This window comes from Dendrobates tinctorius, unplaced genomic scaffold, assembly GCF_039654945.1.
Source record: "Dendrobates tinctorius isolate UK_male_01 unplaced genomic scaffold, ASM3965494v1 ptg000134l, whole genome shotgun sequence".
Taxonomy (NCBI): Eukaryota; Metazoa; Chordata; class Amphibia; order Anura; family Dendrobatidae; genus Dendrobates; species Dendrobates tinctorius.
The window spans coordinates 9062105-9076121 of record NW_027361802.1 but is presented as its reverse complement, the minus strand read 5'-3'; positions in this window follow the sequence as shown (position 1 = coordinate 9076121).

Here is a 14017-nt window from a genome sequence, read left to right as displayed (position 1 = left end):
AGAATGTCTAGCTATCATATATGCGTGTCAGCAGTTGAATCAATATTTACATGGAAAAAAATGACATTTAGACTGATCATAAGCTACTGTAATGTATTTGTAAAAAAAAAACTTTCCTAAGAGCACCAAAACATTTATAGTACATGATGCTACTACTACTACACAATCTATATGTGGTCTAAAAATAAATCTATATATATACCGTATACTTCATATCTAAGGCTATGTGCACACAATGAACTTTTGTTGACTTTTTCATGTTGCAAATTTTCTGCATCATTTCTGCACCCATTAAGTAAGATTGGCTAATTGCATTTTTACATAACAAATCTGAAAAAGTGCTTGACAAGATGAACCAAGATAAAAACAAAAAGAAAAATTGTATAATATATGTGTGTGTGTGTGTATATATATATATATATATATATATATATATATATATATACAGTCATGGCCAAAAGTATTGACACCCCTGCAATTCTGTCAGATAATATTCAGTTTCTTCCTGAAAATGATTGCAAACACAAATTCTTTGGTATTATTATCTTCATTTAATTTGTCTTAAATGAAAAAACACAAAAGAGAATGAAGCAAAAAGCAAAACATTGATCATTTCACACAAAACTCCAAAAATGGGCCGGACAAAAGTATTGGCACCCTCAGCCTAATACTTGGTTGCACAACCTTTAGCCAAAATAACTGCGACCAACCGCTTCCGGTAACCATCAATGAGTTTCTTACAATGCTCTGCTGGAATTTTAGACCATTCTTCTTTGGCAAACTACTCCAGGTCCCTGATATTTGAAGGATGCCTTCTCCAAACTGCCATTTTTAGATCTCTCCACAGGTGTTCTATGGGATTCAGGTCTGGACTCATTGCTGGCCACCTTAGAAGTCTCCAGTGCTTTCTCTCAAACCATTTTCTAGTGCTTTTTGAAGTGTGTTTTGGGTTATTGTCCTGCTGGAAGACCCATGACCTCTGAGGTAGACCCAGCTTTCTCACACTGGGCCCTAAATTATGCTGCAAAATTTGTTGGTAGTCTTCTGACTTCATAATGCCATGCACACGGTCAAGCAGTCCAGTGCCAGAGGCAGCAAAGCAACCCCAAAACATCAGGGAACCTCCGCCATGTTTGACTGTAGGGACCGTGTTCTTTTCTTTGAATGCCTCTTTTTTCTCCTGTAAACTCTATGTTGATGCTTTTGCCCTAAAAGCTCTACTTTTGTCTCATCTGACCAAAGAACATTCTTCCAAAATGTTTTAGGCTTTTTCAGGTAAGTTTTGGCAAACTCCAGCCTGGCTTTTTTATGTCTCGGGGTAAGAAGTGGAGTCTTCCTGGGTCTCCTACCATACAGTCCCTTTTCATTCAGATGCCGACGGATAGTACGGGTTGACACCGTTGTACCCTCGGACTGCAGGGCAGCTTGAACTTGTTTGGATGTTAGTGGAGGTTCTTTATCCAACATTCGCACAATCTTGCGTTGAAATCTCTTGTCAATTTTTCTTTTCCGGCCACATCTAGGGAGGTTAGCCACAGTGCCATGGGCTTTAAACTTCTTGATGACACTGCGCACGGTAGACACAGGAACATTCAGGTCTTTGGAGATGGACTTGTAGCCTTGAGATTGCTCATGCTTCCTCACAATTTGGTTTCTCAAGTCCTCAGACAGTTCTTTGGTCTTCTTTCTTTTCTCCATGCTCAATGTGGTACACACAAGGACACAGGACAGAGGTTGAGTCAACTTTAATCCATGTCAACTGGCTGCAAGTGTGATTTAGTTATTGCCAACACCTGTTAGGTGCCACAGGTAAGTTACAGGTGCTGTTAATTACACAAATTAGAGAAGCATCACATGATTTTTCGCACAGTGCCAATACTTTTGTCCACCCTCTTTTTTATGTTTGGTGTGGAATTATATCCAATTTGGCTTTAGGACAATTCTTTTTGTGTTTTTTCATTTAAGACAAATTAAATGAAGATAATAATACCAAAGAATTTGTGTTTGCAATCATTTTCAGTAAGAAACTGAGTATTATCTGACAGAATTGCAGGGGTGTCAATACTTTTGGCCATGACTGTATATATACTTCCTTCACACTCCCCAGTGAGGCCTGGGAGTTTGAGGGTTCTGCGCAGGATCATGGTTGTTCCCATCATTGTGCCTTTCTGGACAGGGAGCTCAGATGTTGCTCCTGGGATCTGTTGTAGCCCTTCTTCCAACTTAGTGGTCACTCACTGCTCCAAGTGCTCCTATCACCACTGGAATCACTGTTGCCTTCACCTTCCACATCTCCAGTTCTCCTTTGAGGCCCTGGTATTTCTCCAGCTTCTCATATTCCTTCTTCCTAATGTTGCTGTCACTTGGCACTGCCACATCTATTATCATTGCTGTCTTCTGATCCTTGTCTACTATCACTATGTCTGGTTGGTTAGCCAACACCTGCTTATCCGTCTGGATCTTGGAGTCCCACAGGATTTTAGCCCTTTCATTCTCCACCACTTTCTCTGGGGTCTCCCACCTGGACTTAGAGGGGCTTAGCCCATATGCTGTGCAGATGTTCCTGTATACAATTCCCACTTCTTGGTTGTGGTGTTCGGTATACGCTGTTCCTGCTTGCATTTTGCATCCTGCCACTATGTGTTGGATGGTTTCTGAGGTTTCTTTGCATAGTCGGCACGTTGGGTCTTGTCTTGTGTGGTAGATTCCGCCTTCTATAGATCTGGTACTCAGTGCTTGCTCTTGTGCCGATATGATAAGTGCCTCTGTGCTGTCATGGAGTCCAGCTTTCATTTACTTTGCATCCAGACAAAGCAGAAAAAATAACTGAACGTTTTCGGTCCCACATTGGACCTTCATCAGAGTATTATTCTACAATATACAAACAGAAAAGAAAAATAATGAATAAAATAATGAATAAAATAAGATAAGAACAGTCATATGATGCATTTTCTCATAAATGACTTGAATAGAACTATATTGAGTGACATTCTGTCATAATGGATCAAAATGTTAACCCTACTCTGATGAAGGTCTAATGTGGGACCAAAAATGTTCAGTTACTTCTTCTGTTTTGTCTGGATACAAATAAATGAAATTTCCTCATCTTTCATCAATTTGAGTGCCAAGTTTATTTTTCCATAGATTACGGGTTAGATACCCTACTTGAGTACCATCCACAAGTAGTTTTTTTTTTTTTTTGTTGAGTACCTTGTTGATTTCTATTTTTCGCAAATGGAATATTGTTCCCTTTATTTTTTTAGCAATATATATTTATATATATATATATACAGTCATATGTAAAAGTTTGGGCACCCCTATTAATGTTAACCTTTTTTCTTTATAACAATTTTGGTTTTTGCAACAGCTATTTCAGGTTTATATATCTAATAACTGATGGACTCAGTTATATTTCTGGATTCAAATTAGGTTTATTGTACTAACAGAAAATGTGCAATCTGCATTTAAACAAAATTTGACGGTGCAAAAGTATGGGCACCCTTATCATTTTCTTGATTTGAACACTCCTAACTACTTTTTACTGACTTCCTGAAGCACTAAATTGGTTTTGTAACCTCATTGAGCTTTGAACTTCATAGCCAGGTGTATCAAATCATGAGAAAAGGTATTTAAAGTGGCCACTTGCAAGTAGTTCTCCTATTTGATTCTCCTATGAAGAGTGGCATCATGGGCTCCTCAAAACAACTCTCAAATGATCTGAAAACAAAGATTATTCAACATAGCTTTTCAGGGGAAGGATACAAAAAGTTGTCTCAGAGATTTAACCTGTCAGTTTCCACTGTGAGGAACATAGTAAGGAAATGGAAGAACACAGGTACAGTTCTTGTTAAGCCCAGAAGTGGCAGGCCAAGAAAAATATCAGAAAGGCAGAGAAGAAGAATGGTGAGAACAGTCAAGGACAATCCACAGACCACCTCCAAAGACCTGCAGCATCATCTTGCTGCAGATGGTGTCACTGTGCATCGGTCAATATTGAAGTCGTTCAACGCTTGTTTCCCGGCTTCTTTCCACCATCTGAGAAAGAATGATTGGGACAGAACGATCATTAATGGATCACTAACAGATCACCATACAGTATCATGTTATCAGCAGCACATCTACAGTTTATACCTCATAATCCTCCATATAATATAATGTGCCCCATAGTCCTCCATATAGTATAATAAACTCCCTATAGTCCTCCATATAATATAATGTGCCCCATAATCCACCATATAGTATAATACACTCCTCAGTCCTCCATGTAGTATAATACACTCCTCATAGCCCTCCATATATTAAAATGCACTGCTCAGTCCTTCATATAGTATACTACACTCCTTATAGTGCTCCATATAGTATAATACACCACCAGGCATCCATGTAGTACAAATCACATCCCATAGTATAATGCACCCCCATAGTTCTTCATATAAGTAGTATAATGTATTCCCAATAGTCCTCGATACAGTATAATGCAGTCCACATATAGTATAATCAAGCCACCCCATAGAGCATAGTGCAGCCACCCCACAAAGTATAATGCAGCCCCGCCATACCTTATAATGTAACCCCCATAGAAAATAATGCAGCCCCCCTCATATAGTATAATGCACCCCCTCCATAGAATATATGGCAGCCCCCTCTTAGAGTATAATGCAGCCACCCCTTAGAGCATAATGCAGCCACCCCACAGAATATAATGTGACCCCCATAGAATATAATGCAGCCCCCTCATATAGGGGCTTTTTTCTTCACACAAAGTCACTGTAATATGTTCATTTTGGTTCAACTCCATCTGTGTAGTAGATATATTAATCTGATCTGTTTCATTTTTATTTGATTCTAACTCTTCTATTACAAATAAGCGGTTGTTCATTTTTGTTCTCTTTTATGTTTATCTTCTTGATATATCAACCATCCTTCAGTTTAATAGCTGACTTTAGAAAGTCACAGTGTCTTCCACCTTTTCAAAGACCTTTTCAAAGACCAATTGATGTGAGGAACTGGTCAGGCTCCATTATCACGCTTTCACATACCGAACTCCTTGCTTCTGGATATAGGACCTCAGGCCACGGTGACCACTGTGACCAGGTGAAGACATTGGGGCCCCTCATATAGTATAATGCAGCCCCTCCATAGAATATATGGCAGCCCCCTCATAGAGTATAATGCAGCCCCCATAGAATATAATTCAGCCCCTTATATAGTATAATGTAGCCCCTCCATAGAATAAAATGTAGCCCTCCTCATATAGTATAATGCAGCCCTAATAGAATATATATAATGTAGTCCCCTCAAAGTATAATGAAGCCCCCATACAATATAATCTAGCCCTTCATAGAATATAATGCAGCCCCCCATAGAATACAATGTAGCCTCCTCATAGAGTATAATGTAGCCCCCTCAAAGAGTATGATGCAATCACCCCCCGATAGAACATAATAAATATAATACAGCCCCCCATAGAATATAATATAGCCCCGAATAGAATATAATACAGCCAACCTCCCCATAGATTATAATGTAGCCCCCCATATTATATAGTGCAGCCTCCCCCATAGAATATAATGTATAATGTACCCCCCATGGTATATAACACAGTCATAGTATATAGCACAGCACCACATGGTATATAGGACAGCACCACATGGGATACAGTACAGCACAGCCCCACATGATATAAGGCACAGCCCCACATGGTATACAGCACAGCCCCACATGGTATACAGCATAGCACCACATGGTATATAACACCCCTCCGAGAATGGCCCCACAGTTCAGTACTCACTGTTACATTTAAAAAAACCACACTCCTCACCTCTCACCTCTCCTCGTGCCCGCGCTGCTCCTGGCTCAGCGGCTCTGCACTGCTGGCACACAGTGAGTGTGCGATGATGTCATCGCGCACCCGCAGTGTGAGAGGCAGAGCGGGGAATGATGGGAGAGAGAGCGTCAGCTGATGGTCTCTCCTCCATCATTGCTTTGAATTGTACCGGCATCTATGACGCCGGTATAGTTCAATGCGGCGGCGGGGGGAGTTGGCGCTGATGGCAGGTGGGCTCTCCTGCCTCATGGGCCCCATAATGTCTGCATTATGTGCCGCTAGCTCGGGGCCCCTGGGGGAGTGGGGGCCCTAGGCAGCTGCCTGGTATGCCTGCTGCCAACGCCGACCCTGCTCATGACCCAGCCTATTTTGACCTTAATGACCTGGCCATTTTTTGCAATTCCAACCAGTGTCCCTTTGTGAGGTAGTAACTCAGAAATGCTTCAACGGATCCTAGCAATTCTGAGATTGTTTTTTATGACATATTGGACTACATGATAGTGGTAAATTTAGGTTAATAATTTTTGCGTTTACTTGTGAAAAAAATTGGAAATTTGGTGAAAATTTTGAATATTTTGCAATTTTCAAAATTTGAATTTTTATTCTGTTAAACCAGAGCATTATGTGACACAAAATAGTTAATAAATAACATTTTCCACATGTTTACTTTACATCAGCACAATTTTGGAAACAAATTTTTTTTCGTTAGGAAGTTATAAGGGTTAAAAGTTGACCAACGATTTCTCATTTTTTCAACAAAATGTACAAAACCATTTTTTTAGGGACCACCTCACATTTGAAGTCAGTTTGAGGGGTCTATATGGCTGAAAATACCCAAAAGTGACACCATTCTAAAAAGACACCCCTCAAGCTGATCAAAACTACATTCAAGAAGTTTATTAACCCTTCAGGTGTTTCACAGCAGCAGAAGCAACATGGAAGGAAAAAATGAACATTTACATTTTTAGTCACAAAAATGATCTTTTAGCAGCAATTTTTTTATTTTCCCAAGGGTAAAAGGAGAAAGTGGTCCCCAAAAGTTGTTCAATTTGTCCTTAGTACGCTGAAACCCCATATGTGGGGGGGCACAGCAGGGCTCGGAAGGGAAGTAGCTCCATTTGACTTTTTGATTGGAAAATTAGCTCCAATCATTAGCGGACACCATGTCACGTTTGGAGAGCCCCTGTGTGCCTAAACTTTGGAGCTCCCCCACAAGTGACCCCATTTTGGAAACTAGACCCCCAAGCAACTTATCTAGATGCATAGTGAGCACTTTGAACCCCCAGGTGCTTCAAAAATTGATCCGTAAAAATTAAAAAGTACTTTTTTTTCACAGAAAATTTTCTTTTAGCCTCAATTTTCACATGGGCAACAGGATAAAATGGATCCTAAAGTTTGTTGGGCAATTTCTCCTGAGTACACCGATATGTCATATATGGTCAAAAACTACTGTTTTGGTGCACGGCAGGGCTCGGAAGGGAAGGAGCGCCATTTGACTTTTCGAATGGAAAATTAGCTCCAATCGTTAACGGACACCATGTCGCATATGAAGAGCCCCTGTGTGCTTAAACATTGGAGCTCCCCCACAAGTGACCCCATTTTGGAAACTAGACCCCCCCAAGGAACTTAAACACGAAAAGAAAGCACAGAATAACAAATGTGCAAAAATAACCTGCAGTAAAAAATATGACAATAATCAGCAAGTGCTGGTAAAAAGATGACAACAAATACAGGGTATTTAGTCGATACATTTTTTTGCAAAAAAGTGTATACCAAGCCACTCCACCTCGTCAAGGTAACCCTTAATGGAGCAGTCTCTATCTAATGTATTTAAAACCTGAACATATGAACAGTGTCTAAATGAACAGGATTAAGACAGGCGCTTCCTAGCATGGGCACGTGGTGTAAGACAGCTCTTTATGTGCATGTCACACAAGAGAGGGGTGGGGTCTCTGAAACCATGCAAAAGCAAGGGAAAAAATGGATTAAAAACACATGTGACATGCACAAATGTGAACAAGTCGGTCGGACAGTGTTCACACCACCCACTGACTGAAACACAAAAAGAAAGCACAGAATAGCAAATGTGCAAAAATACCCTGCAGTAAAAAATATGACAATCAGCAAGTGCTGGTAAAAAGATGACAACAAATACAGGGTATTTAGTTGATACTTTTTTTGCAAAAAAGTGTATACCAAGCCACTCCACCTCGTCATGGTAACCCTTAATGGAGCAGTCCCTATCTAATGTATTTAAAACCTGAACATATGAACAGTGTCTAAATGAACAGGATTAAGACAGGCGTTTCCTAGTATGGGCACGTGGTGTAAGACGGCTCTTTATGTGCATGTCACACAAGAGAGGGGTGGGGTCTCTCAAACCATGCAAAAGCAAGGAAAAAAATGGATTAAAAATTGTAAAAAATGTATTTGTCGTCATCTTTTTACCAGCACTTGCTGATTATTGTCATATTTTTTTACTGCAGGGTATTTTTGCACATTTGTTATTCTGTGCTTTCTTTTTGTGTTTCAGTCAGTGGGTGGTGTGAACACTGTCAGACCGACTTGTTCACATTTGTGCATGTCACATGTGTTTTTAATCCATTTTTTTCCTTGCTTTTGGCCCTTTTGGGTGTCCGTATTTTTGGGTGTGCATAAAAGCGCCAGAGTCCAGAGTAAGGCTGATTTCACACGTGGCGTTTTTTTCGCGTTTCCGCGGCAGTTTTAACCGCGCGATTTTCCCGCAAAAACGTGAAAAATAAGCATCCCATGCATTCCTATGGGATTCCGCAATGCTGTGCTAATGCTGCGGTTTTTACCGCGGCGGAATCGCTTCGCGGTAAAAAACGCAGCATGCTCATTATTTTGCGGAATCGCGGCGATCCCGCACCCATAGGAATGCATTTTTCCGCTTACTTCCCGCATGTGGCTGTGCACACCATGCGGAAAGTAAGCCGAACATTTGCGGATGGTACCCACGGTCCGGAGGAGAGGAGACTGTCCTTCGGGCTTTGGGTACCATATCCCTGTAAAAAATAGAATTATAAAATAAAAAATATTGTTATTCTTACCTTCCGGCATCCCACGCAGCCTTCCCGCTTCTCTCCACGCTCCCGGTCCCAGTAATCCTTTGCGAAAATGCCCATGATGGCGTCCGATCTCGCGGGCATTTTCGCAAAGGATTACTGGGAACGCCTGCGCAGGACGTCGGAAGGTAAGAATAACAGTATTTTTTATTTTTTTTTTACATTCTATCTTTTACTACTGATGCTGCATAGGCGGCCTCAGTAGTAAAAAGTTGGTCACAGTTCTCAAACACTGTTTGACGAGTGTGACCAACCTGTCAATCAGTTCTCCAAGCGATGCTACAGATCACTTGGAGAACGCTAGCATTTTGCAAGCTAATTACGCTAATGCTAGATAATGCTAGATTTTCCCGCAGACTGGAATTCCGGAATTCTCGCGGTAATTTCCGCGAGAGTTCCGGTACGTGTGCACTTAGCCTAACTGGTACCTCATTATAATGAATGGATCCTTTGAGGGGTTTCACCTGAATCATGTCACTCTGAGATTTACATGGAAACCCCGATGTACAGTGGGTATGTAAAGTATTCAGACCTCTTTAAATTTTTCACTCTTTGTTTCATTGCAGCCTTTTGGTAAATTCAAAAAGTTCAAAAAGTTCATTTTTTTCTCATTAATGTACACTCTGCACCCCATCTTGACTGAAAAAAAACAGAAATGTAGAAATTTTTGCAAATTTATTAAAAAGGAAAAACTGAAATATTACAAGGTCATAAGTATTCAGACGCTTTGCTCAGTATTGAGTAAAAGCACCCTTTTAGGCTAATTCAGCCATGAGTCTTCTTGGGAATGATGCAACAAGTTTTTCAAATCTATATTTGGGGATCCTCAGCCATTCTTCCTTGCAGATCCTCTCCATTTCCGTCAGATTGAATGTTGGTGAACAGCTATTTTCAGGTCTCTCCAGAGATGCTCAATTGGGTTTAGGTCAGGGCTCTGGCTGGGCCAGTCAAGAATGGTCACAGACTTGTTCTGAAGCCACTCCTTTGTTATTTTAGCTGTGTGCTTAGGGTCATTGGCTTGTTGGAAGGTGAACCTTCGGCCAAGTCTGAGGTCCAGAGCACTCTGGAAGAGGTTTTCATCCAGGATATCTCTGTACTTGGCCACATACATGTTTCCTTCAATTGAAACCATTCATCCTGTCCCTGCAGCTGAAAAACACCCTCGTAACATGATGCTGCCACCACCATGTTTCACTGTTGGGATTGTATTGGGCAGGTGATGAGCAGTGCCTGGTTTTCTCTACATATATCGCTTAGAATTATCACCAAAAAGTTCTATCTTCGTCTCATCAGACCAGAGAATCTTATTTCTCATAGTATGGGACTCCTTCATGTGTTTTTGAGGGCTTTCATATGCCTGGCGCAGAGGAGAGGCTTCCGTCGGGCCACTCTGCCATAAAGGCCCGACTGGTGGAGGGCTCCAGTGATAGCTGACTCTGTGGAACTTTCTCCTATCTCCCTACTGCATCTGTGGATCTCAGCCACGGTCATCTTGGGGTTCTTCTTTACATCTCTCACCAAGGCTCTTCTCCCACAATTGCTCAGCTTGGCTGGACGGCCAGGACTGGGAAGACTTCTGGTGGCACCATACTTCTTCCATTTAAGGATTATGGAGGCCACTGTGCTCTTACGAACCTTGAGTACTGCAGAAATTATTTTGTAACCTTGGTCAGATCTGGGCATTACCACAATTCTGTCTCTGAGCTCCTTGGCCAGTTCCTTGGACCTCATGATTCTCATTTGGTCTGACATGCACTGTGAGCTCTTATGGTGTGTGCCTTTACAAATCAAGTCTTATCAGTTTATTTAAACACTGCTGGACTCCAATGAAGGAGTAAACACTGCTGGACTCCAATGAAGGAGTAGAACCATCTCAAGGAGGAGCACAAGGAAATTGACAGCATGTGACTTAAATATGAGTGTCTGAGCAAAGGGTCTGAATACTTATGACCATGTGATATTCCAGTTTTTCTTTTTTAATAAATTTGCAAAAATTTCTACATTACTGCTTTTTCAGTCAATATGGGGTGCAGAGTGTACAATATTGAGAACAAAAAAAGAATTTTTTTGAATTTACCAAATGGTTGCAATGAAACAGAGTGAAAAATTGAAAGGGGTCTGAATACTTTCCATACCCACTGTAAGTACTCAGCGTAGAGCGCAGGACAAATGTGATCCCAAATGTTATATAAAAATGTTCCCAATAAAAGCTTCAATTCAATTCACAAAAAAAAGTTCCCACTCAGGCCCTTCATCTGTCAATGGAAATATAGGGGGCTTCCACGTTACTGGTAGCACAACGGCTCTGTAAAAAGCAAAATGGCTCCGCACCCCCCCCCAAAGAAAGTCAACAAATTATGAGCTCCCAAATCCAAATGTCCCCTCCTTTCTGAGCCCCAGTATGCCTACACTGCATTTAGTATCCACGTGTTTAGCATTTCTGTAGCGATGAGAGGGAACTACAGTGGCAGTTTGCAATTTTCACTCAGCAACATCCACTGCTTCTTTTTTTTGGAAAACAATTATGGAGTCAAAATTGTAGTTTCATTTATTTTTTACAAAGTTTTCCTGGCGCTTCTTCCCTTCTGAGTCCTGTTGTGCGCCCAAACAGTATGGAGTATCAGTGTATTTAGGAGAAATTGCACAACAAATTGTATGGGGTAATTTCTCCATGTTATCCTCGTAAAAAAAAATGGGGCTAATATAACAATTTTGTGGGAAAAATTAGATTTTTTGTTTTGACAGCTCAATGTTATAAACTTCTGTGAAACATCTGGGGGCTTAAGGTGCTTATCACTAGAGATGGGCGAACCCGAACAGTAAAGTTCGACATCCATACCGAAGACTTACTGTTCAGGAACGGACTCCGAACATGGACTTTACCAGTAAGTCCATATTACTGTTCAGGTTCACCCCCCCCCCGAACACCGAATATTTCTTGCGCTGTCAAGTGCATGACAGTGCAGCCAATACTGCCACAGATTGGTGGTAAAATCATTACTGCCCGTCAGAGAGTCATGGTTCCCAAGCTGTCAAATGAGAGTGTGAGCATGCAGCTGTGATCAGAGGTAAAAAGTTTGCCTCCGGTCACTGGCATCTGCTGATGGGACTACTGCTCTCATCAGCCTACACCTGTTGCCGATTATAACAGCAAGAGCAGGTGGTGGCTGATGGGAGTATTAATCAGCCAGAGGTTCCCCTGTTTTTTTTATAACCAGCCAGTCAAAACTGACAGCTTCGGACTGCAACCCTCAGCTGTCAGCATTAGCAAGGCTGGTTATCAAGAATATAGGGGTCCCCTTGCTGTTTTTTTTAATTATTTAAAGAAATAGTTAAATACAGAGCTTGGGGCCCCCATTTTTGACAACCAGGCAAGCTAAAGCAGACAATTGGGGACTAGTATTCTCAGGCTGGTAAGGGACCATGGATTTTGGTCCCCAGCCTAAAAATAGGAGCAAGCAATCACCCAGAAAAGGTGCATTATATGCTCCATTTCTTGCCCCTTACCCAACTCTTCCCACTTGCTCTGTGGCGGTGGCAAGTGGGGTTCATGTCACCTTTGTATTGTTCGGTGACATCAAACTTATGGCTTAGTAATGAATAGGCATCTATAAGATGCTTATCCATTACAAATCATTTAGTTATATTGTAAATAAGCACATAGCAAGTGTAAAGTCTTTTATTTGAAATAACCCCCCAATTTTTATTTTTTTATCTAAAAATAACAAAAACAGTTATATTGACCTAACGCCCATTTCATTGAAACCCTCGTCTCCTGTAATAAAACAAAAATTAAAAACAACAAAAGCCCTCAACTGACTGACGTTCTATTCCATGCCATAATCCATGACTGGGAACAGTTTTTAACCTGGATGGTGCCCAGATGCGACTGTCCAGGCTGAGAATCACTGTGGAATGAGATGCTGCGAGTGCAGCATCAGTGACTAACGGTGACATCATTGAAGTTACCGTCAGTCACTGAGGCTGCATTACCAGAAGTGCCCCTGAACTGCAGGGACCTCGGTGAGATCACCCCTAGCACAGTAAGAAAAAGTCTCACTGTGCAGAGGTGAGTTCACGGTCTATTTTGATTCTCCCCCCACGGCGGCACTAAAAACCCACTCAGACAAGATGCTAGCACATCTTCCAAGGCATAGAGGGGCAGCTCATGCGAGGTTTCTAGATATGAGACTCAATAGTTGAAGGTCACAAAGGAATTAGGGAGTATGCTGGTTTGGTAGGCCAGGTGTTACTTGACCATCTTTAAAAACTTTTCACTCCTTGTCAAAAATACCTAGTCATCAGAGCCTGGACGTAGGAGGATGTCATGAAAGTGGGCCCAGGTCTTTGACAGTGTACCCCTGCCTCTTATATGCCTGGTGGTTGTCTCCCTCACCTCTCCTCCTTGGATGGGCAAGGAAGCTTGCTCTCTGCCGCTAGCGTTGTCTGATGGGAATTTTTTCAACATATTTTCCACAATGGCCTTCTTGTTTATGCACCATTTTAGCACACCTCTCTGCCTCATGAAGGAGAGATTAAAGATTCTCCTTGTAGTGTGGATCTAGCAGAGTGAACAGCCAGTACTCTTTTTTGACCAAGGTGAATAGAATGCGAGGGTCACGGGAAAGGCAGCGGTACATAAAGTTGGCCATATGTGCCAAGCTCCCTATGATGATGACTCTCCATCTCCTCCTTCTCCATCCTCATTCCCCTCCTCAAGCCATCCACCAAGGAAAAATGGGACAAAGCTTGTGTGGGTACTAGCCTCTGTTGCGCTAGCAACCAGCTCCTGTTCCTCCTCCTTCTCAGCCGCCACCTCCTCCTCATTGTTACCGAATCCGCACTAAACAGATTGCATGAGGCTGTGTAGTATCTCCCTGTCTCATGTCTTCCTCCATCTCCACCTGGTCTGCATGCAAAGCTTCATCTTTAATTGTGAGCAGTGACTGTTTAAGTAGGCACAGAAGCAGGATCGCTGTGCTGATTATGGTGTTATTGCCACTCGCCATCTTTGTGGAGTCCTCAAAGTCTTGGAGAACCGCACATATGTCAGACATCCATGCCCACCCTTCAGTGTGTGGGCTGACCACAATACCGACGGGCA